At 44.3% G+C, this 21,354-nt stretch overlaps 44 non-coding genes across 44 annotated transcripts; all 44 read right to left on the bottom strand.

Annotated features, from left to right (window-relative positions):
• Nucleotides 1–145: 145 nt before the first annotated feature.
• Nucleotides 146–264, bottom strand: LOC134123569 (5S ribosomal RNA). The gene has a single exon (XR_009955055.1). It is a non-coding gene; the product is annotated as a 5S ribosomal RNA (ribosomal RNA).
• A 339-nt stretch (nt 265–603) lies between these two features.
• On the bottom strand, nt 604–722 carry LOC134123568 (5S ribosomal RNA). The gene has a single exon (XR_009955054.1). It is a non-coding gene; the product is annotated as a 5S ribosomal RNA (ribosomal RNA).
• A 394-nt stretch (nt 723–1,116) lies between these two features.
• Nucleotides 1,117–1,235, bottom strand: LOC134123567 (5S ribosomal RNA). Its single transcript, XR_009955053.1, has one exon. It is a non-coding gene; the product is annotated as a 5S ribosomal RNA (ribosomal RNA).
• Nucleotides 1,236–1,629: 394 nt separating this feature from the next.
• LOC134123566 (5S ribosomal RNA) lies at nt 1,630–1,748 on the bottom strand. Its single transcript, XR_009955052.1, has one exon. It is a non-coding gene; the product is annotated as a 5S ribosomal RNA (ribosomal RNA).
• A 339-nt stretch (nt 1,749–2,087) lies between these two features.
• LOC134123009 (5S ribosomal RNA) lies at nt 2,088–2,206 on the bottom strand. The gene has a single exon (XR_009954518.1). It is a non-coding gene; the product is annotated as a 5S ribosomal RNA (ribosomal RNA).
• Nucleotides 2,207–2,545: 339 nt separating this feature from the next.
• LOC134123564 (5S ribosomal RNA) lies at nt 2,546–2,664 on the bottom strand. Its single transcript, XR_009955050.1, has one exon. It is a non-coding gene; the product is annotated as a 5S ribosomal RNA (ribosomal RNA).
• Nucleotides 2,665–3,058: 394 nt separating this feature from the next.
• On the bottom strand, nt 3,059–3,177 carry LOC134123563 (5S ribosomal RNA). Its single transcript, XR_009955049.1, has one exon. It is a non-coding gene; the product is annotated as a 5S ribosomal RNA (ribosomal RNA).
• A 339-nt stretch (nt 3,178–3,516) lies between these two features.
• LOC134123562 (5S ribosomal RNA) lies at nt 3,517–3,635 on the bottom strand. Its single transcript, XR_009955048.1, has one exon. It is a non-coding gene; the product is annotated as a 5S ribosomal RNA (ribosomal RNA).
• Nucleotides 3,636–4,029: 394 nt separating this feature from the next.
• On the bottom strand, nt 4,030–4,148 carry LOC134123561 (5S ribosomal RNA). Its single transcript, XR_009955047.1, has one exon. It is a non-coding gene; the product is annotated as a 5S ribosomal RNA (ribosomal RNA).
• A 339-nt stretch (nt 4,149–4,487) lies between these two features.
• On the bottom strand, nt 4,488–4,606 carry LOC134123560 (5S ribosomal RNA). Its single transcript, XR_009955046.1, has one exon. It is a non-coding gene; the product is annotated as a 5S ribosomal RNA (ribosomal RNA).
• Nucleotides 4,607–5,000: 394 nt separating this feature from the next.
• On the bottom strand, nt 5,001–5,119 carry LOC134123116 (5S ribosomal RNA). Its single transcript, XR_009954625.1, has one exon. It is a non-coding gene; the product is annotated as a 5S ribosomal RNA (ribosomal RNA).
• A 339-nt stretch (nt 5,120–5,458) lies between these two features.
• LOC134123559 (5S ribosomal RNA) lies at nt 5,459–5,577 on the bottom strand. The gene has a single exon (XR_009955045.1). It is a non-coding gene; the product is annotated as a 5S ribosomal RNA (ribosomal RNA).
• Nucleotides 5,578–5,971: 394 nt separating this feature from the next.
• On the bottom strand, nt 5,972–6,090 carry LOC134123558 (5S ribosomal RNA). Its single transcript, XR_009955044.1, has one exon. It is a non-coding gene; the product is annotated as a 5S ribosomal RNA (ribosomal RNA).
• A 339-nt stretch (nt 6,091–6,429) lies between these two features.
• Nucleotides 6,430–6,548, bottom strand: LOC134123557 (5S ribosomal RNA). Its single transcript, XR_009955043.1, has one exon. It is a non-coding gene; the product is annotated as a 5S ribosomal RNA (ribosomal RNA).
• Nucleotides 6,549–6,942: 394 nt separating this feature from the next.
• Nucleotides 6,943–7,061, bottom strand: LOC134123556 (5S ribosomal RNA). The gene has a single exon (XR_009955042.1). It is a non-coding gene; the product is annotated as a 5S ribosomal RNA (ribosomal RNA).
• A 339-nt stretch (nt 7,062–7,400) lies between these two features.
• On the bottom strand, nt 7,401–7,519 carry LOC134123555 (5S ribosomal RNA). The gene has a single exon (XR_009955041.1). It is a non-coding gene; the product is annotated as a 5S ribosomal RNA (ribosomal RNA).
• Nucleotides 7,520–7,913: 394 nt separating this feature from the next.
• LOC134123553 (5S ribosomal RNA) lies at nt 7,914–8,032 on the bottom strand. The gene has a single exon (XR_009955039.1). It is a non-coding gene; the product is annotated as a 5S ribosomal RNA (ribosomal RNA).
• A 339-nt stretch (nt 8,033–8,371) lies between these two features.
• On the bottom strand, nt 8,372–8,490 carry LOC134123552 (5S ribosomal RNA). The gene has a single exon (XR_009955038.1). It is a non-coding gene; the product is annotated as a 5S ribosomal RNA (ribosomal RNA).
• Nucleotides 8,491–8,884: 394 nt separating this feature from the next.
• On the bottom strand, nt 8,885–9,003 carry LOC134123551 (5S ribosomal RNA). The gene has a single exon (XR_009955037.1). It is a non-coding gene; the product is annotated as a 5S ribosomal RNA (ribosomal RNA).
• Nucleotides 9,004–9,342: 339 nt separating this feature from the next.
• LOC134123550 (5S ribosomal RNA) lies at nt 9,343–9,461 on the bottom strand. The gene has a single exon (XR_009955036.1). It is a non-coding gene; the product is annotated as a 5S ribosomal RNA (ribosomal RNA).
• A 395-nt stretch (nt 9,462–9,856) lies between these two features.
• LOC134123549 (5S ribosomal RNA) lies at nt 9,857–9,975 on the bottom strand. Its single transcript, XR_009955035.1, has one exon. It is a non-coding gene; the product is annotated as a 5S ribosomal RNA (ribosomal RNA).
• Nucleotides 9,976–10,314: 339 nt separating this feature from the next.
• Nucleotides 10,315–10,433, bottom strand: LOC134123548 (5S ribosomal RNA). The gene has a single exon (XR_009955034.1). It is a non-coding gene; the product is annotated as a 5S ribosomal RNA (ribosomal RNA).
• Nucleotides 10,434–10,827: 394 nt separating this feature from the next.
• LOC134123547 (5S ribosomal RNA) lies at nt 10,828–10,946 on the bottom strand. The gene has a single exon (XR_009955033.1). It is a non-coding gene; the product is annotated as a 5S ribosomal RNA (ribosomal RNA).
• A 339-nt stretch (nt 10,947–11,285) lies between these two features.
• Nucleotides 11,286–11,404, bottom strand: LOC134123546 (5S ribosomal RNA). The gene has a single exon (XR_009955032.1). It is a non-coding gene; the product is annotated as a 5S ribosomal RNA (ribosomal RNA).
• A 394-nt stretch (nt 11,405–11,798) lies between these two features.
• On the bottom strand, nt 11,799–11,917 carry LOC134123545 (5S ribosomal RNA). Its single transcript, XR_009955031.1, has one exon. It is a non-coding gene; the product is annotated as a 5S ribosomal RNA (ribosomal RNA).
• A 339-nt stretch (nt 11,918–12,256) lies between these two features.
• LOC134123544 (5S ribosomal RNA) lies at nt 12,257–12,375 on the bottom strand. Its single transcript, XR_009955030.1, has one exon. It is a non-coding gene; the product is annotated as a 5S ribosomal RNA (ribosomal RNA).
• Nucleotides 12,376–12,769: 394 nt separating this feature from the next.
• LOC134123115 (5S ribosomal RNA) lies at nt 12,770–12,888 on the bottom strand. The gene has a single exon (XR_009954624.1). It is a non-coding gene; the product is annotated as a 5S ribosomal RNA (ribosomal RNA).
• Nucleotides 12,889–13,282: 394 nt separating this feature from the next.
• Nucleotides 13,283–13,401, bottom strand: LOC134123542 (5S ribosomal RNA). The gene has a single exon (XR_009955028.1). It is a non-coding gene; the product is annotated as a 5S ribosomal RNA (ribosomal RNA).
• Nucleotides 13,402–13,740: 339 nt separating this feature from the next.
• LOC134123541 (5S ribosomal RNA) lies at nt 13,741–13,859 on the bottom strand. Its single transcript, XR_009955027.1, has one exon. It is a non-coding gene; the product is annotated as a 5S ribosomal RNA (ribosomal RNA).
• Nucleotides 13,860–14,198: 339 nt separating this feature from the next.
• On the bottom strand, nt 14,199–14,317 carry LOC134123540 (5S ribosomal RNA). The gene has a single exon (XR_009955026.1). It is a non-coding gene; the product is annotated as a 5S ribosomal RNA (ribosomal RNA).
• A 394-nt stretch (nt 14,318–14,711) lies between these two features.
• On the bottom strand, nt 14,712–14,830 carry LOC134123539 (5S ribosomal RNA). The gene has a single exon (XR_009955025.1). It is a non-coding gene; the product is annotated as a 5S ribosomal RNA (ribosomal RNA).
• A 339-nt stretch (nt 14,831–15,169) lies between these two features.
• LOC134123538 (5S ribosomal RNA) lies at nt 15,170–15,288 on the bottom strand. Its single transcript, XR_009955024.1, has one exon. It is a non-coding gene; the product is annotated as a 5S ribosomal RNA (ribosomal RNA).
• A 339-nt stretch (nt 15,289–15,627) lies between these two features.
• LOC134123049 (5S ribosomal RNA) lies at nt 15,628–15,746 on the bottom strand. Its single transcript, XR_009954558.1, has one exon. It is a non-coding gene; the product is annotated as a 5S ribosomal RNA (ribosomal RNA).
• A 394-nt stretch (nt 15,747–16,140) lies between these two features.
• LOC134123536 (5S ribosomal RNA) lies at nt 16,141–16,259 on the bottom strand. The gene has a single exon (XR_009955022.1). It is a non-coding gene; the product is annotated as a 5S ribosomal RNA (ribosomal RNA).
• Nucleotides 16,260–16,598: 339 nt separating this feature from the next.
• LOC134123535 (5S ribosomal RNA) lies at nt 16,599–16,717 on the bottom strand. The gene has a single exon (XR_009955021.1). It is a non-coding gene; the product is annotated as a 5S ribosomal RNA (ribosomal RNA).
• A 339-nt stretch (nt 16,718–17,056) lies between these two features.
• Nucleotides 17,057–17,175, bottom strand: LOC134123534 (5S ribosomal RNA). The gene has a single exon (XR_009955020.1). It is a non-coding gene; the product is annotated as a 5S ribosomal RNA (ribosomal RNA).
• A 394-nt stretch (nt 17,176–17,569) lies between these two features.
• On the bottom strand, nt 17,570–17,688 carry LOC134123533 (5S ribosomal RNA). Its single transcript, XR_009955019.1, has one exon. It is a non-coding gene; the product is annotated as a 5S ribosomal RNA (ribosomal RNA).
• A 339-nt stretch (nt 17,689–18,027) lies between these two features.
• Nucleotides 18,028–18,146, bottom strand: LOC134123002 (5S ribosomal RNA). Its single transcript, XR_009954511.1, has one exon. It is a non-coding gene; the product is annotated as a 5S ribosomal RNA (ribosomal RNA).
• Nucleotides 18,147–18,540: 394 nt separating this feature from the next.
• Nucleotides 18,541–18,659, bottom strand: LOC134123532 (5S ribosomal RNA). The gene has a single exon (XR_009955018.1). It is a non-coding gene; the product is annotated as a 5S ribosomal RNA (ribosomal RNA).
• A 339-nt stretch (nt 18,660–18,998) lies between these two features.
• Nucleotides 18,999–19,117, bottom strand: LOC134123007 (5S ribosomal RNA). Its single transcript, XR_009954516.1, has one exon. It is a non-coding gene; the product is annotated as a 5S ribosomal RNA (ribosomal RNA).
• A 339-nt stretch (nt 19,118–19,456) lies between these two features.
• LOC134123530 (5S ribosomal RNA) lies at nt 19,457–19,575 on the bottom strand. The gene has a single exon (XR_009955016.1). It is a non-coding gene; the product is annotated as a 5S ribosomal RNA (ribosomal RNA).
• A 394-nt stretch (nt 19,576–19,969) lies between these two features.
• LOC134123529 (5S ribosomal RNA) lies at nt 19,970–20,088 on the bottom strand. Its single transcript, XR_009955015.1, has one exon. It is a non-coding gene; the product is annotated as a 5S ribosomal RNA (ribosomal RNA).
• Nucleotides 20,089–20,427: 339 nt separating this feature from the next.
• Nucleotides 20,428–20,546, bottom strand: LOC134123011 (5S ribosomal RNA). Its single transcript, XR_009954520.1, has one exon. It is a non-coding gene; the product is annotated as a 5S ribosomal RNA (ribosomal RNA).
• A 394-nt stretch (nt 20,547–20,940) lies between these two features.
• LOC134123528 (5S ribosomal RNA) lies at nt 20,941–21,059 on the bottom strand. The gene has a single exon (XR_009955014.1). It is a non-coding gene; the product is annotated as a 5S ribosomal RNA (ribosomal RNA).
• Nucleotides 21,060–21,354: the final 295 nt, after the last annotated feature.

Genomic DNA, 21,354 nt, shown 5'->3' with positions numbered 1-21,354 from the left:
ATGTTTGATAATATTGTCTAAATGCCTTTCATATCCAACGTTAAAACAACAATAAACATGCATCTCTTCAACAATGTGATATACTTTTTGTAATTTGTAGGTGTACAATCTGCGGCGCTCTGCAGCTTTCAGAGAGAAGTGAAAAAGCTTACGGCACCTGGGATTCCCAGGCGGTCTTCCATCCAGGTACTAACCAGGCCCTGCTCTGCTTAGCTTCCGAGATCAGACGAGATCGGGCGGAACCAGAGAGGTATGGCCGTAAGCTGCTTTTTATCTTTTTCCTAATCCTTTATAATGCGTCAAAAAATTATGTCACGCCTGCCGTTGGCATCTTTGTGTGGGTTAAATAAGGGTATGCAAAGAAGGCTGTGACATCCTATGGCGAAAATTGGATGGACTAGAGAAGACCCGCCCAGGAGTCCCAGCCAATCGGTGGATGGCCATTGCAGTCCCCGCCACCTCAAATGGCCTGACGATGGTATGGACGTAAGCCACCTTTCATCTTCTTCCTATTGCATCTCTTCTACAATGTGATCAACTTTTTACAATTGTGTAGGTGTACAAGCTACGGCGCTGGGCGGCTTTCAGAGAGAGAAGTGAAAAAGCTTACGGCACCTGGGATTCCCAGGCGGTCTTCCATCCAGGTACTAACCAGGCCCTGCTCTGCTTAGCTTCCGAGATCAGACGAGATCGGGCGGAACCAGAGAGGTATGGCCGTAAGCTGCTTTTTATCTTTTTCCTAATCCTTTAAAACGTGTCAAAGATAATCAGAAGTTTCTTTTTCTAAAATTGAAGCAGTTCTTAGCATTGGCAAGAGAGGTTCCTAAAACCTAAAGGGAACTTTACTTTTCTTCACTGGTAAATCTAACATGTTTGGTTAGCACCTGTATTTCAACGGCTAAATTACAAACAAAAGTATGCCAATTGTTAAATGTTGATCAACACTAATTTAGCAACCATGAAACGGAATCATGTTTGATAATATTGTCTAAATGCCTTTCATATCCAACGTTAAAACAACAATAAACATGCATCTCTTCAACAATGTGATATACTTTTTGTAATTTGTAGGTGTACAATCTGCGGCGCTCTGCAGCTTTCAGAGAGAAGTGAAAAAGCTTACGGCACCTGGGATTCCCAGGCGGTCTTCCATCCAGGTACTAACCAGGCCCTGCTCTGCTTAGCTTCCGAGATCAGACGAGATCGGGCGGAACCAGAGAGGTATGGCCGTAAGCTGCTTTTCATCTTTTTCCTAATCCTTTAAAACGTGTCAAAGATAATCAGAAGTTTCTTTTTCTAAAATTGAAGCAGTTCTTAGCATTGGCAAGAGAGGTTCCTAAAACCTAAAGGGAACTTTACTTTTCTTCACTGGTAAATCTAACATGTTTGGTTAGCACCTGTATTTCAACGGCTAAATTACAAACAAAAGTATGCCAATTGTTAAATGTTGATCAACACTAATTTAGCAACCATGAAACGGAATCATGTTTGATAATATTGTCTAAATGCCTTTCATATCCAACGTTAAAACAACAATAAACATGCATCTCTTCAACAATGTGATATACTTTTTGTAATTTGTAGGTGTACAATCTGCGGCGCTCTGCAGCTTTCAGAGAGAAGTGAAAAAGCTTACGGCACCTGGGATTCCCAGGCGGTCTTCCATCCAGGTACTAACCAGGCCCTGCTCTGCTTAGCTTCCGAGATCAGACGAGATCGGGCGGAACCAGAGAGGTATGGCCGTAAGCTGCTTTTTATCTTTTTCCTAATCCTTTATAATGCGTCAAAAAATTATGTCACGCCTGCCGTTGGCATCTTTGTGTGGGTTAAATAAGGGTATGCAAAGAAGGCTGTGACATCCTATGGCGAAAATTGGATGGACTAGAGAAGACCCGCCCAGGAGTCCCAGCCAATCGGTGGATGGCCATTGCAGTCCCCGCCACCTCAAATGGCCTGACGATGGTATGGACGTAAGCCACCTTTCATCTTCTTCCTATTGCATCTCTTCTACAATGTGATCAACTTTTTACAATTGTGTAGGTGTACAAGCTACGGCGCTGGGCGGCTTTCAGAGAGAGAAGTGAAAAAGCTTACGGCACCTGGGATTCCCAGGCGGTCTTCCATTCAGGTACTAACCAGGCCCTGCTCTGCTTAGCTTCCGAGATCAGACGAGATCGGGCGGAACCAGAGAGGTATGGCCGTAAGCTGCTTTTTATCTTTTTCCTAATCCTTTATAATGCGTCAAAAAATTATGTCACGCCTGCCGTTGGCATCTTTTTGTGGGTTAAATAAGGGTATGCAAAGAAGGCTTTGACATCCTATGGCGAAAATTGGATGGACTAGAGAAGACCCGCCCAGGAGTCCCAGCCAATCGGTGGATGGCCATTGCAGTCCCCGCCACCTCAAATGGCCTGACGATGGTATGGACGTAAGCCACCTTTCATCTTCTTCCTATTGCATCTCTTCTACAATGTGATCAACTTTTTACAATTGTGTAGGTGTACAAGCTACGGCGCTGGGCGGCTTTCAGAGAGAGAAGTGAAAAAGCTTACGGCACCTGGGATTCCCAGGCGGTCTTCCATCCAGGTACTAACCAGGCCCTGCTCTGCTTAGCTTCCGAGATCAGACGAGATCGGGCGGAACCAGAGAGGTATGGCCGTAAGCTGCTTTTCATCTTTTTCCTAATCGTTTAAAACGTGTCAAAGATAATCAGAAGTTTCTTTTTCTAAAATTGAAGCAGTTCTTAGCATTGGCAAGAGAGGTTCCTAAAACCTAAAGGGAACTTTACTTTTCTTCACTGGTAAATCTAACATGTTTGGTTAGCACCTGTATTTCAACGGCTAAATTACAAACAAAAGTATGCCAATTGTTAAATGTTGATCAACACTAATTTAGCAACCATGAAACGGAATCATGTTTGATAATATTGTCTAAATGCCTTTCATATCCAACGTTAAAACAACAATAAACATGCATCTCTTCAACAATGTGATATACTTTTTGTAATTTGTAGGTGTACAATCTGCGGCGCTCTGCAGCTTTCAGAGAGAAGTGAAAAAGCTTACGGCACCTGGGATTCCCAGGCGGTCTTCCATCCAGGTACTAACCAGGCCCTGCTCTGCTTAGCTTCCGAGATCAGACGAGATCGGGCGGAACCAGAGAGGTATGGCCGTAAGCTGCTTTTTATCTTTTTCCTAATCCTTTATAATGCGTCAAAAAATTATGTCACGCCTGCCGTTGGCATCTTTGTGTGGGTTAAATAAGGGTATGCAAAGAAGGCTGTGACATCCTATGGCGAAAATTGGATGGACTAGAGAAGACCCGCCCAGGAGTCCCAGCCAATCGGTGGATGGCCATTGCAGTCCCCGCCACCTCAAATGGCCTGACGATGGTATGGACGTAAGCCACCTTTCATCTTCTTCCTATTGCATCTCTTCTACAATGTGATCAACTTTTTACAATTGTGTAGGTGTACAAGCTACGGCGCTGGGCGGCTTTCAGAGAGAGAAGTGAAAAAGCTTACGGCACCTGGGATTCCCAGGCGGTCTTCCATCCAGGTACTAACCAGGCCCTGCTCTGCTTAGCTTCCGAGATCAGACGAGATCGGGCGGAACCAGAGAGGTATGGCCGTAAGCTGCTTTTCATCTTTTTCCTAATCCTTTAAAACGTGTCAAAGATAATCAGAAGTTTCTTTTTCTAAAATTGAAGCAGTTCTTAGCATTGGCAAGAGAGGTTCCTAAAACCTAAAGGGAACTTTACTTTTCTTCACTGGTAAATCTAACATGTTTGGTTAGCACCTGTATTTCAACGGCTAAATTACAAACAAAAGTATGCCAATTGTTAAATGTTGATCAACACTAATTTAGCAACCATGAAACGGAATCATGTTTGATAATATTGTCTAAATGCCTTTCATATCCAACGTTAAAACAACAATAAACATGCATCTCTTCAACAATGTGATATACTTTTTGTAATTTGTAGGTGTACAATCTGCGGCGCTCTGCAGCTTTCAGAGAGAAGTGAAAAAGCTTACGGCACCTGGGATTCCCAGGCGGTCTTCCATCCAGGTACTAACCAGGCCCTGCTCTGCTTAGCTTCCGAGATCAGACGAGATCGGGCGGAACCAGAGAGGTATGGCCGTAAGCTGCTTTTTATCTTTTTCCTAATCCTTTATAATGCGTCAAAAAATTATGTCACGCCTGCCGTTGGCATCTTTTTGTGGGTTAAATAAGGGTATGCAAAGAAGGCTGTGACATCCTATGGCGAAAATTGGATGGACTAGAGAAGACCCGCCCAGGAGTCCCAGCCAATCGGTGGATGGCCATTGCAGTCCCCGCCACCTCAAATGGCCTGACGATGGTATGGACGTAAGCCACCTTTCATCTTCTTCCTATTGCATCTCTTCTACAATGTGAAATACTTTTTACAATTGTGTAGGTGTAGAATCTGCGGCGCTGGGCGGCTTTCAGAGAGAGAAGTGAAAAAGCTTACGGCACCTGGGATTCCCAGGCGGTCTTCCATCCAGGTACTAACCAGGCCCTGCTCTGCTTAGCTTCCGAGATCAGACGAGATCGGGCGGAACCAGAGAGGTATGGCCGTAAGCTGCTTTTCATCTTTTTCCTAATCCTTTAAAACGTGTCAAAGATAATCAGAAGTTTCTTTTTCTAAAATTGAAGCAGTTCTTAGCATTGGCAAGAGAGGTTCCTAAAACCTAAAGGGAACTTTACTTTTCTTCACTGGTAAATCTAACATGTTTGGTTAGCACCTGTATTTCAACGGCTAAATTACAAACAAAAGTATGCCAATTGTTAAATGTTGATCAACACTAATTTAGCAACCATGAAACGGAATCATGTTTGATAATATTGTCTAAATGCCTTTCATATCCAACGTTAAAACAACAATAAACATGCATCTCTTCAACAATGTGATATACTTTTTGTAATTTGTAGGTGTACAATCTGCGGCGCTCTGCAGCTTTCAGAGAGAAGTGAAAAAGCTTACGGCACCTGGGATTCCCAGGCGGTCTTCGATCCAGGTACTAACCAGGCCCTGCTCTGCTTAGCTTCCGAGATCAGACGAGATCGGGCGGAACCAGAGAGGTATGGCCGTAAGCTGCTTTTTATCTTTTTCCTAATCCTTTATAATGCGTCAAAAAATTATGTCACGCCTGCCGTTGGCATCTTTTTGTGGGTTAAATAAGGGTATGCAAAGAAGGCTGTGACATCCTATGGCGAAAATTGGATGGACTAGAGAAGACCCGCCCAGGAGTCCCAGCCAATCGGTGGATGGCCATTGCAGTCCCCGCCACCTCAAATGGCCTGACGATGGTATGGACGTAAGCCACCTTTCATCTTCTTCCTATTGCATCTCTTCTACAATGTGATCAACTTTTTACAATTGTGTAGGTGTACAAGCTACGGCGCTGGGCGGCTTTCAGAGAGAGAAGTGAAAAAGCTTACGGCACCTGGGATTCCCAGGCGGTCTTCCATCCAGGTACTAACCAGGCCCTGCTCTGCTTAGCTTCCGAGATCAGACGAGATCGGGCGGAACCAGAGAGGTATGGCCGTAAGCTGCTTTTTATCTTTTTCCTAATCCTTTAAAACGTGTCAAAGATAATCAGAAGTTTCTTTTTCTAAAATTGAAGCAGTTCTTAGCATTGGCAAGAGAGGTTCCTAAAACCTAAAGGGAACTTTACTTTTCTTCACTGGTAAATCTAACATGTTTGGTTAGCACCTGTATTTCAACGGCTAAATTACAAACAAAAGTATGCCAATTGTTAAATGTTGATCAACACTAATTTAGCAACCATGAAACGGAATCATGTTTGATAATATTGTCTAAATGCCTTTCATATCCAACGTTAAAACAACAATAAACATGCATCTCTTCAACAATGTGATATACTTTTTGTAATTTGTAGGTGTACAATCTGCGGCGCTCTGCAGCTTTCAGAGAGAAGTGAAAAAGCTTACGGCACCTGGGATTCCCAGGCGGTCTTCCATCCAGGTACTAACCAGGCCCTGCTCTGCTTAGCTTCCGAGATCAGACGAGATCGGGCGGAACCAGAGAGGTATGGCCGTAAGCTGCTTTTTATCTTTTTCCTAATCCTTTATAATGCGTCAAAAAATTATGTCACGCCTGCCGTTGGCATCTTTTTGTGGGTTAAATAAGGGTATGCAAAGAAGGCTGTGACATCCTATGGCGAAAATTGGATGGACTAGAGAAGACCCGCCCAGGAGTCCCAGCCAATCGGTGGATGGCCATTGCAGTCCCCGCCACCTCAAATGGCCTGACGATGGTATGGACGTAAGCCACCTTTCATCTTCTTCCTATTGCATCTCTTCTACAATGTGATCAACTTTTTACAATTGTGTAGGTGTACAAGCTACGGCGCTGGGCGGCTTTCAGAGAGAGAAGTGAAAAAGCTTACGGCACCTGGGATTCCCAGGCGGTCTTCCATCCAGGTACTAACCAGGCCCTGCTCTGCTTAGCTTCCGAGATCAGACGAGATCGGGCGGAACCAGAGAGGTATGGCCGTAAGCTGCTTTTTATCTTTTTCCTAATCCTTTAAAACGTGTCAAAGATAATCAGAAGTTTCTTTTTCTAAAATTGAAGCAGTTCTTAGCATTGGCAAGAGAGGTTCCTAAAACCTAAAGGGAACTTTACTTTTCTTCACTGGTAAATCTAACATGTTTGGTTAGCACCTGTATTTCAACGGCTAAATTACAAACAAAAGTATGCCAATTGTTAAATGTTGATCAACACTAATTTAGCAACCATGAAACGGAATCATGTTTGATAATATTGTCTAAATGCCTTTCATATCCAACGTTAAAACAACAATAAACATGCATCTCTTCAACAATGTGATATACTTTTTGTAATTTGTAGGTGTACAATCTGCGGCGCTCTGCAGCTTTCAGAGAGAAGTGAAAAAGCTTACGGCACCTGGGATTCCCAGGCGGTCTTCCATCCAGGTACTAACCAGGCCCTGCTCTGCTTAGCTTCCGAGATCAGACGAGATCGGGCGGAACCAGAGAGGTATGGCCGTAAGCTGCTTTTTATCTTTTTCCTAATCCTTTATAATGCGTCAAAAAATTATGTCACGCCTGCCGTTGGCATCTTTGTGTGGGTTAAATAAGGGTATGCAAAGAAGGCTGTGACATCCTATGGCGAAAATTGGATGGACTAGAGAAGACCCGCCCAGGAGTCCCAGCCAATCGGTGGATGGCCATTGCAGTCCCCGCCACCTCAAATGGCCTGACGATGGTATGGACGTAAGCCACCTTTCATCTTCTTCCTATTGCATCTCTTCTACAATGTGATCAACTTTTTACAATTGTGTAGGTGTACAAGCTACGGCGCTGGGCGGCTTTCAGAGAGAGAAGTGAAAAAGCTTACGGCACCTGGGATTCCCAGGCGGTCTTCCATCCAGGTACTAACCAGGCCCTGCTCTGCTTAGCTTCCGAGATCAGACGAGATCGGGCGGAACCAGAGAGGTATGGCCGTAAGCTGCTTTTCATCTTTTTCCTAATCCTTTAAAACGTGTCAAAGATAATCAGAAGTTTCTTTTTCTAAAATTGAAGCAGTTCTTAGCATTGGCAAGAGAGGTTCCTAAAACCTAAAGGGAACTTTACTTTTCTTCACTGGTAAATCTAACATGTTTGGTTAGCACCTGTATTTCAACGGCTAAATTACAAACAAAAGTATGCCAATTGTTAAATGTTGATCAACACTAATTTAGCAACCATGAAACGGAATCATGTTTGATAATATTGTCTAAATGCCTTTCATATCCAACGTTAAAACAACAATAAACATGCATCTCTTCAACAATGTGATATACTTTTTGTAATTTGTAGGTGTACAATCTGCGGCGCTCTGCAGCTTTCAGAGAGAAGTGAAAAAGCTTACGGCACCTGGGATTCCCAGGCGGTCTTCCATCCAGGTACTAACCAGGCCCTGCTCTGCTTAGCTTCCGAGATCAGACGAGATCGGGCGGAACCAGAGAGGTATGGCCGTAAGCTGCTTTTTATCTTTTTCCTAATCCTTTATAATGCGTCAAAAAATTATGTCACGCCTGCCGTTGGCATCTTTGTGTGGGTTAAATAAGGGTATGCAAAGAAGGCTGTGACATCCTATGGCGAAAATTGGATGGACTAGAGAAGACCCGCCCAGGAGTCCCAGCCAATCGGTGGATGGCCATTGCAGTCCCCGCCACCTCAAATGGCCTGACGATGGTATGGACGTAAGCCACCTTTCATCTTCTTCCTATTGCATCTCTTCTACAATGTGATCAACTTTTTACAATTGTGTAGGTGTACAAGCTACGGCGCTGGGCGGCTTTCAGAGAGAGAAGTGAAAAAGCTTACGGCACCTGGGATTCCCAGGCGGTCTTCCATCCAGGTACTAACCAGGCCCTGCTCTGCTTAGCTTCCGAGATCAGACGAGATCGGGCGGAACCAGAGAGGTATGGCCGTAAGCTGCTTTTCATCTTTTTCCTAATCCTTTAAAACGTGTCAAAGATAATCAGAAGTTTCTTTTTCTAAAATTGAAGCAGTTCTTAGCATTGGCAAGAGAGGTTCCTAAAACCTAAAGGGAACTTTACTTTTCTTCACTGGTAAATCTAACATGTTTGGTTAGCACCTGTATTTCAACGGCTAAATTACAAACAAAAGTATGCCAATTGTTAAATGTTGATCAACACTAATTTAGCAACCATGAAACGGAATCATGTTTGATAATATTGTCTAAATGCCTTTCATATCCAACGTTAAAACAACAATAAACATGCATCTCTTCAACAATGTGATATACTTTTTGTAATTTGTAGGTGTACAATCTGCGGCGCTCTGCAGCTTTCAGAGAGAAGTGAAAAAGCTTACGGCACCTGGGATTCCCAGGCGGTCTTCCATCCAGGTACTAACCAGGCCCTGCTCTGCTTAGCTTCCGAGATCAGACGAGATCGGGCGGAACCAGAGAGGTATGGCCGTAAGCTGCTTTTTATCTTTTTCCTAATCCTTTATAATGCGTCAAAAAATTATGTCACGCCTGCCGTTGGCATCTTTTTGTGGGTTAAATAAGGGTATGCAAAGAAGGCTGTGACATCCTATGGCGAAAATTGGATGGACTAGAGAAGACCCGCCCAGGAGTCCCAGCCAATCGGTGGATGGCCATTGCAGTCCCCGCCACCTCAAATGGCCTGACGATGGTATGGACGTAAGCCACCTTTCATCTTCTTCCTATTGCATCTCTTCTACAATGTGATCAACTTTTTACAATTGTGTAGGTGTACAAGCTACGGCGCTGGGCGGCTTTCAGAGAGAGAAGTGAAAAAGCTTACGGCACCTGGGATTCCCAGGCGGTCTTCCATCCAGGTACTAACCAGGCCCTGCTCTGCTTAGCTTCCGAGATCAGACGAGATCGGGCGGAACCAGAGAGGTATGGCCGTAAGCTGCTTTTTATCTTTTTCCTAATCCTTTAAAACGTGTCAAAGATAATCAGAAGTTTCTTTTTCTAAAATTGAAGCAGTTCTTAGCATTGGCAAGAGAGGTTCCGAAAAACCTAAAGGGAACTTTACTTTTCTTCACTGGTAAATCTAACATGTTTGGTTAGCACCTGTATTTCAACGGCTAAATTACAAACAAAAGTATGCCAATTGTTAAATGTTGATCAACACTAATTTAGCAACCATGAAACGGAATCATGTTTGATAATATTGTCTAAATGCCTTTCATATCCAACGTTAAAACAACAATAAACATGCATCTCTTCAACAATGTGATATACTTTTTGTAATTTGTAGGTGTACAATCTGCGGCGCTCTGCAGCTTTCAGAGAGAAGTGAAAAAGCTTACGGCACCTGGGATTCCCAGGCGGTCTTCCATCCAGGTACTAACCAGGCCCTGCTCTGCTTAGCTTCCGAGATCAGACGAGATCGGGCGGAACCAGAGAGGTATGGCCGTAAGCTGCTTTTTATCTTTTTCCTAATCCTTTATAATGCGTCAAAAAATTATGTCACGCCTGCCGTTGGCATCTTTGTGTGGGTTAAATAAGGGTATGCAAAGAAGGCTGTGACATCCTATGGCGAAAATTGGATGGACTAGAGAAGACCCGCCCAGGAGTCCCAGCCAATCGGTGGATGGCCATTGCAGTCCCCGCCACCTCAAATGGCCTGACGATGGTATGGACGTAAGCCACCTTTCATCTTCTTCCTATTGCATCTCTTCTACAATGTGATCAACTTTTTACAATTGTGTAGGTGTACAAGCTACGGCGCTGGGCGGCTTTCAGAGAGAGAAGTGAAAAAGCTTACGGCACCTGGGATTCCCAGGCGGTCTTCCATCCAGGTACTAACCAGGCCCTGCTCTGCTTAGCTTCCGAGATCAGACGAGATCGGGCGGAACCAGAGAGGTATGGCCGTAAGCTGCTTTTCATCTTTTTCCTAATCCTTTAAAACGTGTCAAAGATAATCAGAAGTTTCTTTTTCTAAAATTGAAGCAGTTCTTAGCATTGGCAAGAGAGGTTCCTAAAACCTAAAGGGAACTTTACTTTTCTTCACTGGTAAATCTAACATGTTTGGTTAGCACCTGTATTTCAACGGCTAAATTACAAACAAAAGTATGCCAATTGTTAAATGTTGATCAACACTAATTTAGCAACCATGAAACGGAATCATGTTTGATAATATTGTCTAAATGCCTTTCATATCCAACGTTAAAACAACAATAAACATGCATCTCTTCAACAATGTGATATACTTTTTGTAATTTGTAGGTGTACAATCTGCGGCGCTCTGCAGCTTTCAGAGAGAAGTGAAAAAGCTTACGGCACCTGGGATTCCCAGGCGGTCTTCCATCCAGGTACTAACCAGGCCCTGCTCTGCTTAGCTTCCGAGATCAGACGAGATCGGGCGGAACCAGAGAGGTATGGCCGTAAGCTGCTTTTTATCTTTTTCCTAATCCTTTATAATGCGTCAAAAAATTATGTCACGCCTGCCGTTGGCATCTTTGTGTGGGTTAAATAAGGGTATGCAAAGAAGGCTGTGACATCCTATGGCGAAAATTGGATGGACTAGAGAAGACCCGCCCAGGAGTCCCAGCCAATCGGTGGATGGCCATTGCAGTCCCCGCCACCTCAAATGGCCTGACGATGGTATGGACGTAAGCCACCTTTCATCTTCTTCCTATTGCATCTCTTCTACAATGTGATCAACTTTTTACAATTGTGTAGGTGTACAAGCTACGGCGCTGGGCGGCTTTCAGAGAGAGAAGTGAAAAAGCTTACGGCACCTGGGATTCCCAGGCGGTCTTCCATCCAGGTACTAACCAGGCCCTGCTCTGCTTAGCTTCCGAGATCAGACGAGATCGGGCGGAACCAGAGAGGTATGGCCGTAAGCTGCTTTTCATCTTTTTCCTAATCCTTTAAAACGTGTCAAAGATAATCAGAAGTTTCTTTTTCTAAAATTGAAGCAGTTCTTAGCATTGGCAAGAGAGGTTCCTAAAACCTAAAGGGAACTTTACTTTTCTTCACTGGTAAATCTAACATGTTTGGTTAGCACCTGTATTTCAACGGCTAAATTACAAACAAAAGTATGCCAATTGTTAAATGTTGATCAACACTAATTTAGCAACCATGAAACGGAATCATGTTTGATAATATTGTCTAAATGCCTTTCATATCCAACGTTAAAACAACAATAAACATGCATCTCTTCAACAATGTGATATACTTTTTGTAATTTGTAGGTGTACAATCTGCGGCGCTCTGCAGCTTTCAGAGAGAAGTGAAAAAGCTTACGGCACCTGGGATTCCCAGGCGGTCTTCCATCCAGGTACTAACCAGGCCCTGCTCTGCTTAGCTTCCGAGATCAGACGAGATCGGGCGGAACCAGAGAGGTATGGCCGTAAGCTGCTTTTTCTCTTTTTCCTAATCCTTTATAATGCGTCAAAAAATTATGTCACGCCTGCCGTTGGCATCTTTGTGTGGGTTAAATAAGGGTATGCAAAGAAGGCTGTGACATCCTATGGCGAAAATTGGATGGACTAGAGAAGACCCGCCCAGGAGTCCCAGCCAATCGGTGGATGGCCATTGCAGTCCCCGCCACCTCAAATGGCCTGACGATGGTATGGACGTAAGCCACCTTTCATCTTCTTCCTATTGCATCTCTTCTACAATGTGATCAACTTTTTACAATTGTGTAGGTGTACAAGCTACGGCGCTGGGCGGCTTTCAGAGAGAGAAGTGAAAAAGCTTACGGCACCTGGGATTCCCAGGCGGTCTTCCATCCAGGTACTAACCAGGCCCTGCTCTGCTTAGCTTCCGAGATCAGACGAGATCGGGCGGAACCAGAGAGGTATGGCCGTAAGCTGCTTTTCATCTTTTTCCTAATCCTTTAAAACGTGTCAAAGATAATCAGAAGTTTCTTTTTCTAAAATTGAAGCAGTTCTTAGCATTGGCAAGAGAGGTTCCTAAAACCTAAAGGGAACTTTACTTTTCTTCACTGGTAAATCTAACATGTTTGGTTAGCACCTTTATTTCAACGGCTAAATTACAAACAAAAGTATGCCAATTGTTAAATGTTGATCAACACTAATTTAGCAACCATGAAACGGAATCATGTTTGATAATATTGTCTAAATGCCTTTCATATCCAACGTTAAAACAACAATAAACATGCATCTCTTCAACAATGTGATATACTTTTTGTAATTTGTAGGTGTACAATCTGCGGCGCTCTGCAGCTTTCAGAGAGAAGTGAAAAAGCTTACGGCACCTGGGATTCCCAGGCGGTCTTCGATCCAGGTACTAACCAGGCCCTGCTCTGCTTAGCTTCCGAGATCAGACGAGATCGGGCGGAACCAGAGAGGTATGGCCGTAAGCTGCTTTTCATCTTTTTCCTAATCCTTTAAAACGTGTCAAAGATAATCAGAAGTTTCTTTTTCTAAAATTGAAGCAGTTCTTAGCATTGGCAAGAGAGGTTCCTAAAACCTAAAGGGAACTTTACTTTTCTTCACTGGTAAATCTAACATGTTTGGTTAGCACCTGTATTTCAACGGCTAAATTACAAACAAAAGTATGCCAATTGTTAAATGTTGATCAACACTAATTTAGCAACCATGAAACGGAATCATGTTTGATAATATTGTCTAAATGCCTTTCATATCCAACGTTAAAACAACAATAAACATGCATCTCTTCAACAATGTGATATACTTTTTGTAATTTGTAGGTGTACAATCTGCGGCGCTCTGCAGCTTTCAGAGAGAAGTGAAAAAGCTTACGGCACCTGGGATTCCCAGGCGGTCTTCCATCCAGGTACTAACCAGGCCCTGCTCTGCTTAGCTTCCGAGATCAGACGAGATCGGGCGGAACCAGAGAGGTATGGCCGTAAGCTGCTTTTTATCTTTTTCCTAATCCTTTATAATGCGTCAAAAAATTATGTCACGCCTGCCGTTGGCATCTTTTTGTGGGTTAAATAAGGGTATGCAAAGAAGGCTGTGACATCCTATGGCGAAAATTGGATGGACTAGAGAAGACCCGCCCAGGAGTCCCAGCCAATCGGTGGATGGCCATTGCAGTCCCCGCCACCTCAAATGGCCTGACGATGGTATGGACGTAAGCCACCTTTCATCTTCTTCCTATTGCATCTCTTCTACAATGTGATCAACTTTTTACAATTGTGTAGGTGTACAAGCTACGGCGCTGGGCGGCTTTCAGAGAGAGAAGTGAAAAAGCTTACGGCACCTGGGATTCCCAGGCGGTCTTCCATCCAGGTACTAACCAGGCCCTGCTCTGCTTAGCTTCCGAGATCAGACGAGATCGGGCGGAACCAGAGAGGTATGGCCGTAAGCTGCTTTTTATCTTTTTCCTAATCCTTTATAATGCGTCAAAAAATTATGTCACGCCTGCCGTTGGCATCTTTGTGTGGGTTAAATAAGGGTATGCAAAGAAGGCTGTGACATCCTATGGCGAAAATTGGATGGACTAGAGAAGACCCGCCCAGGAGTCCCAGCCAATCGGTGGATGGCCATTGCAGTCCCCGCCACCTCAAATGGCCTGACGATGGTATGGACGTAAGCCACCTTTCATCTTCTTCCTATTGCATCTCTTCTACAATGTGATCAACTTTTTACAATTGTGTAGGTGTACAAGCTACGGCGCTGGGCGGCTTTCAGAGAGAGAAGTGAAAAAGCTTACGGCACCTGGGATTCCCAGGCGGTCTTCCATCCAGGTACTAACCAGGCCCTGCTCTGCTTAGCTTCCGAGATCAGACGAGATCGGGCGGAACCAGAGAGGTATGGCCGTAAGCTGCTTTTCATCTTTTTCCTAATCCTTTAAAACGTGTCAAAGATAATCAGAAGTTTCTTTTTCTAAAATTGAAGCAGTTCTTAGCATTGGCAAGAGAGGTTCCTAAAACCTAAAGGGAACTTTACTTTTCTTCACTGGTAAATCTAACATGTTTGGTTAGCACCTGTATTTCAACGGCTAAATTACAAACAAAAGTATGCCAATTGTTAAATGTTGATCAACACTAATTTAGCAACCATGAAACGGAATCATGTTTGATAATATTGTCTAAATGCCTTTCATATCCAACGTTAAAACAACAATAAACATGCATCTCTTCAACAATGTGATATACTTTTTGTAATTTGTAGGTGTACAATCTGCGGCGCTCTGCAGCTTTCAGAGAGAAGTGAAAAAGCTTACGGCACCTGGGATTCCCAGGCGGTCTTCCATCCAGGTACTAACCAGGCCCTGCTCTGCTTAGCTTCCGAGATCAGACGAGATCGGGCGGAACCAGAGAGGTATGGCCGTAAGCTGCTTTTTATCTTTTTCCTAATCCTTTATAATGCGTCAAAAAATTATGTCACGCCTGCCGTTGGCATCTTTTTGTGGGTTAAATAAGGGTATGCAAAGAAGGCTGTGACATCCTATGGCGAAAATTGGATGGACTAGAGAAGACCCGCCCAGGAGTCCCAGCCAATCGGTGGATGGCCATTGCAGTCCCCGCCACCTCAAATGGCCTGACGATGGTATGGACGTAAGCCACCTTTCATCTTCTTCCTATTGCATCTCTTCTACAATGTGATCAACTTTTTACAATTGTGTAGGTGTACAAGCTACGGCGCTGGGCGGCTTTCAGAGAGAGAAGTGAAAAAGCTTACGGCACCTGGGATTCCCAGGCGGTCTTCCATCCAGGTACTAACCAGGCCCTGCTCTGCTTAGCTTCCGAGATCAGACGAGATCGGGCGGAACCAGAGAGGTATGGCCGTAAGCTGCTTTTTATCTTTTTCCTAATCCTTTATAATGCGTCAAAAAATTATGTCACGCCTGCCGTTGGCATCTTTGTGTGGGTTAAATAAGGGTATGCAAAGAAGGCTGTGACATCCTATGGCGAAAATTGGATGGACTAGAGAAGACCCGCCCAGGAGTCCCAGCCAATCGGTGGATGGCCATTGCAGTCCCCGCCACCTCAAATGGCCTGACGATGGTATGGACGTAAGCCACCTTTCATCTTCTTCCTATTGCATCTCTTCTACAATGTGATCAACTTTTTACAATTGTGTAGGTGTACAAGCTACGGCGCTGGGCGGCTTTCAGAGAGAGAAGTGAAAAAGCTTACGGCACCTGGGATTCCCAGGCGGTCTTCCATCCAGGTACTAACCAGGCCCTGCTCTGCTTAGCTTCCGAGATCAGGCGAGATCGGGCGGAACCAGAGAGGTATGGCCGTAAGCTGCTTTTCATCTTTTTCCTAATCCTTTAAAACGTGTCAAAGATAATCAGAAGTTTCTTTTTCTAAAATTGAAGCAGTTCTTAGCATTGGCAAGAGAGGTTCCTAAAACCTAAAGGGAACTTTACTTTTCTTCACTGGTAAATCTAACATGTTTGGTTAGCACCTGTATTTCAACGGCTAAATTACAAACAAAAGTATGCCAATTGTTAAATGTTGATCAACACTAATTTAGCAACCATGAAACGGAATCATGTTTGATAATATTGTCTAAATGCCTTTCATATCCAACGTTAAAACAACAATAAACATGCATCTCTTCAACAATGTGATATACTTTTTGTAATTTGTAGGTGTACAATCTGCGGCGCTCTGCAGCTTTCAGAGAGAAGTGAAAAAGCTTACGGCACCTGGGATTCCCAGGCGGTCTTCCATCCAGGTACTAACCAGGCCCTGCTCTGCTTAGCTTCCGAGATCAGACGAGATCGGGCGGAACCAGAGAGGTATGGCCGTAAGCTGCTTTTTATCTTTTTCCTAATCCTTTATAATGCGTCAAAAAATTATGTCACGCCTGCCGTTGGCATCTTTGTGTGGGTTAAATAAGGGTATGCAAAGAAGGCTGTGACATCCTATGGCGAAAATTGGATGGACTAGAGAAGACCCGCCCAGGAGTCCCAGCCAATCGGTGGATGGCCATTGCAGTCCCCGCCACCTCAAATGGCCTGACGATGGTATGGACGTAAGCCACCTTTCATCTTCTTCCTATTGCATCTCTTCTACAATGTGATCAACTTTTTACAATTGTGTAGGTGTACAAGCTACGGCGCTGGGCGGCTTTCAGAGAGAGAAGTGAAAAAGCTTACGGCACCTGGGATTCCCAGGCGGTCTTCCATCCAGGTACTAACCAGGCCCTGCTCTGCTTAGCTTCCGAGATCAGACGAGATCGGGCGGAACCAGAGAGGTATGGCCGTAAGCTGCTTTTTATCTTTTTCCTAATCCTTTATAATGCGTCAAAAAATTATGTCACGCCTGCCGTTGGCATCTTTTTGTGGGTTAAATAAGGGTATGCAAAGAAGGCTGTGACATCCTATGGCGAAAATTGGATGGACTAGAGAAGACCCGCCCAGGAGTCCCAGCCAATCGGTGGATGGCCATTGCAGTCCCCGCCACCTCAAATGGCCTGACGATGGTATGGACGTAAGCCACCTTTCATCTTCTTCCTATTGCATCTCTTCTACAATGTGATCAACTTTTTACAATTGTGTAGGTGTACAAGCTACGGCGCTGGGCGGCTTTCAGAGAGAGAAGTGAAAAAGCTTACGGCACCTGGGATTCCCAGGCGGTCTTCCATCCAGGTACTAACCAGGCCCTGCTCTGCTTAGCTTCCGAGATCAGACGAGATCGGGCGGAACCAGAGAGGTATGGCCGTAAGCTGCTTTTCATCTTTTTCCTAATCCTTTAAAACGTGTCAAAGATAATCAGAAGTTTCTTTTTCTAAAATTGAAGCAGTTCTTAGCATTGGCAAGAGAGGTTCCTAAAACCTAAAGGGAACTTTACTTTTCTTCACTGGTAAATCTAACATGTTTGGTTAGCACCTGTATTTCAACGGCTAAATTACAAACAAAAGTATGCCAATTGTTAAATGTTGATCAACACTAATTTAGCAACCATGAAACGGAATCATGTTTGATAATATTGTCTAAATGCCTTTCATATCCAACGTTAAAACAACAATAAACATGCATCTCTTCAACAATGTGATATACTTTTTGTAATTTGTAGGTGTACAATCTGCGGCGCTCTGCAGCTTTCAGAGAGAAGTGAAAAAGCTTACGGCACCTGGGATTCCCAGGCGGTCTTCCATCCAGGTACTAACCAGGCCCTGCTCTGCTTAGCTTCCGAGATCAGACGAGATCGGGCGGAACCAGAGAGGTATGGCCGTAAGCTGCTTTTTATCTTTTTCCTAATCCTTTATAATGCGTCAAAAAATTATGTCACGCCTGCCGTTGGCATCTTTGTGTGGGTTAAATAAGGGTATGCAAAGAAGGCTGTGACATCCTATGGCGAAAATTGGATGGACTAGAGAAGACCCGCCCAGGAGTCCCAGCCAATCGGTGGATGGCCATTGCAGTCCCCGCCACCTCAAATGGCCTGACGATGGTATGGACGTAAGCCACCTTTCATCTTCTTCCTATTGCATCTCTTCTACAATGTGATCAACTTTTTACAATTGTGTAGGTGTACAAGCTACGGCGCTGGGCGGCTTTCAGAGAGAGAAGTGAAAAAGCTTACGGCACCTGGGATTCCCAGGCGGTCTTCCATCCAGGTACTAACCAGGCCCTGCTCTGCTTAGCTTCCGAGATCAGACGAGATCGGGCGGAACCAGAGAGGTATGGCCATAAGCTGCTTTTCATCTTTTTCCTAATCCTTTAAAACGTGTCAAAGATAATAAGAAGTTTCTTTTTCTAAAATTGAAGCAGTTCTTAGCATTGGCAAGAGAGGTTCCTAAAACCTAAAGGGAACTTTACTTTTCTTCACTGGTAAATCTAACATGTTTGGTTAGCACCTGTATTTCAACGGCTAAATTACAAACAAAAGTATGCCAATTGTTAAATGTTGATCAACACTAATTTAGCAACCATGAAACGGAATCATGTTTGATAATATTGTCTAAATGCCTTTCATATCCAACGTTAAAACAACAATAAACATGCATCTCTTCAACAATGTGATATACTTTTTGTAATTTGTAGGTGTACAATCTGCGGCGCTCTGCAGCTTTCAGAGAGAAGTGAAAAAGCTTACGGCACCTGGGATTCCCAGGCGGTCTTCCATCCAGGTACTAACCAGGCCCTGCTCTGCTTAGCTTCCGAGATCAGACGAGATCGGGCGGAACCAGAGAGGTATGGCCGTAAGCTGCTTTTTATCTTTTTCCTAATCCTTTATAATGCGTCAAAAAATTATGTCACGCCTGCCGTTGGCATCTTTGTGTGGGTTAAATAAGGGTATGCAAAGAAGGCTGTGACATCCTATGGCGAAAATTGGATGGACTAGAGAAGACCCGCCCAGGAGTCCCAGCCAATCGGTGGATGGCCATTGCAGTCCCCGCCACCTCAAATGGCCTGACGATGGTATGGACGTAAGCCACCTTTCATCTTCTTCCTATTGCATCTCTTCTACAATGTGATCAACTTTTTACAATTGTGTAGGTGTACAAGCTACGGCGCTGGGCGGCTTTCAGAGAGAGAAGTGAAAAAGCTTACGGCACCTGGGATTCCCAGGCGGTCTTCCATTCAGGTACTAACCAGGCCCTGCTCTGCTTAGCTTCCGAGATCAGACGAGATCGGGCGGAACCAGAGAGGTATGGCCGTAAGCTGCTTTTTATCTTTTTCCTAATCCTTTATAATGCGTCAAAAAATTATGTCACGCCTGCCGTTGGCATCTTTTTGTGGGTTAAATAAGGGTATGCAAAGAAGGCTGTGACATCCTATGGCGAAAATTGGATGGACTAGAGAAGACCCGCCCAGGAGTCCCAGCCAATCGGTGGATGGCCATTGCAGTCCCCGCCACCTCAAATGGCCTGACGATGGTATGGACGTAAGCCACCTTTCATCTTCTTCCTATTGCATCTCTTCTACAATGTGATCAACTTTTTACAATTGTGTAGGTGTACAAGCTACGGCGCTGGGCGGCTTTCAGAGAGAGAAGTGAAAAAGCTTACGGCACCTGGGATTCCCAGGCGGTCTTCCATCCAGGTACTAACCAGGCCCTGCTCTGCTTAGCTTCCGAGATCAGACGAGATCGGGCGGAACCAGAGAGGTATGGCCGTAAGCTGCTTTTCATCTTTTTCCTAATCCTTTAAAACGTGTCAAAGATAATCAGAAGTTTCTTTTTCTAAAATTGAAGCAGTTCTTAGCATTGGCAAGAGAGGTTCCTAAAACCTAAAGGGAACTTTACTTTTCTTCACTGGTAAATCTAACATGTTTGGTTAGCACCTGTATTTCAACGGCTAAATTACAAACAAAAGTATGCCAATTGTTAAATGTTGATCAACACTAATTTAGCAACCATGAAACGGAATCATGTTTGATAATATTGTCTAAATGCCTTTCATATCCAACGTTAAAACAACAATAAACATGCATCTCTTCAACAATGTGATATACTTTTTGTAATTTGTAGGTGTACAATCTGCGGCGCTCTGCAGCTTTCAGAGAGAAGTGAAAAAGCTTACGGCACCTGGGATTCCCAGGCGGTCTTCCATCCAGGTACTAACCAGGCCCTGCTCTGCTTAGCTTCCGAGATCAGACGAGATCGGGCGGAACCAGAGAGGTATGGCCGTAAGCTGCTTTTTATCTTTTTCCTAATCCTTTATAATGCGTCAAAAAATTATGTCACGCCTGCCGTTGGCATCTTTTTGTGGGTTAAATAAGGGTATGCAAAGAAGGCTGTGACATCCTATGGCGAAAATTGGATGGACTAGAGAAGACCCGCCCAGGAGTCCCAGCCAATCGGTGGATGGCCATTGCAGTCCCCGCCACCTCAAATGGCCTGACGATGGTATGGACGTAAGCCACCTTTCATCTTCTTCCTATTGCATCTCTTCTACAATGTGATCAACTTTTTACAATTGTGTAGGTGTACAAGCTACGGCGCTGGGCGGCTTTCAGAGAGAGAAGTGAAAAAGCTTACGGCACCTGGGATTCCCAGGCGGTCTTCCATCCAGGTACTAACCAGGCCCTGCTCTGCTTAGCTTCCGAGATCAGACGCGATCGGGCGGAACCAGAGAGGTATGGCCGTAAGCTGCTTTTCATCTTTTTCCTAATCCTTTAAAACGTGTCAAAGATAATCAGAAGTTTCTTTTTCTAAAATTGAAGCAGTTCTTAGCATTGGCAAGAGAGGTTCCTAAAACCTAAAGGGAACTTTACTTTTCTTCACTGGTAAATCTAACATGTTTGGTTAGCACCTGTATTTCAACGGCTAAATTACAAACAAAAGTATGCCAATTGTTAAATGTTGATCAACACTAATTTAGCAACCATGAAACGGAATCATGTTTGATAATATTGTCTAAATGCCTTTCATATCCAACGTTAAAACAACAATAAACATGCATCTCTTCAACAATGTGATATACTTTTTGTAATTTGTAGGTGTACAATCTGCGGCGCTCTGCAGCTTTCAGAGAGAAGTGAAAAAGCTTACGGCACCTGGGATTCCCAGGCGGTCTTCCATCCAGGTACTAACCAGGCCCTGCTCTGCTTAGCTTCCGAGATCAGACGAGATCGGGCGGAACCAGAGAGGTATGGCCGTAAGCTGCTTTTTATCTTTTTCCTAATCCTTTATAATGCGTCAAAAAATTATGTCACGCCTGCCGTTGGCATCTTTGTGTGGGTTAAATAAGGGTATGCAAAGAAGGCTGTGACATCCTATGGCGAAAATTGGATGGACTAGAGAAGACCCGCCCAGGAGTCCCAGCCAATCGGTGGATGGCCATTGCAGTCCCCGCCACCTCAAATGGCCTGACGATGGTATGGACGTAAGCCACCTTTCATCTTCTTCCTATTGCATCTCTTCTACAATGTGATCAACTTTTTACAATTGTGTAGGTG

Source organism: Pungitius pungitius, unplaced genomic scaffold (assembly GCF_949316345.1).
Source record: "Pungitius pungitius unplaced genomic scaffold, fPunPun2.1 scaffold_31, whole genome shotgun sequence".
Lineage (NCBI taxonomy): Eukaryota > Metazoa > Chordata > Actinopteri > Perciformes > Gasterosteidae > Pungitius > Pungitius pungitius.
This window is presented reverse-complemented; position numbering and strand designations above follow the sequence as displayed.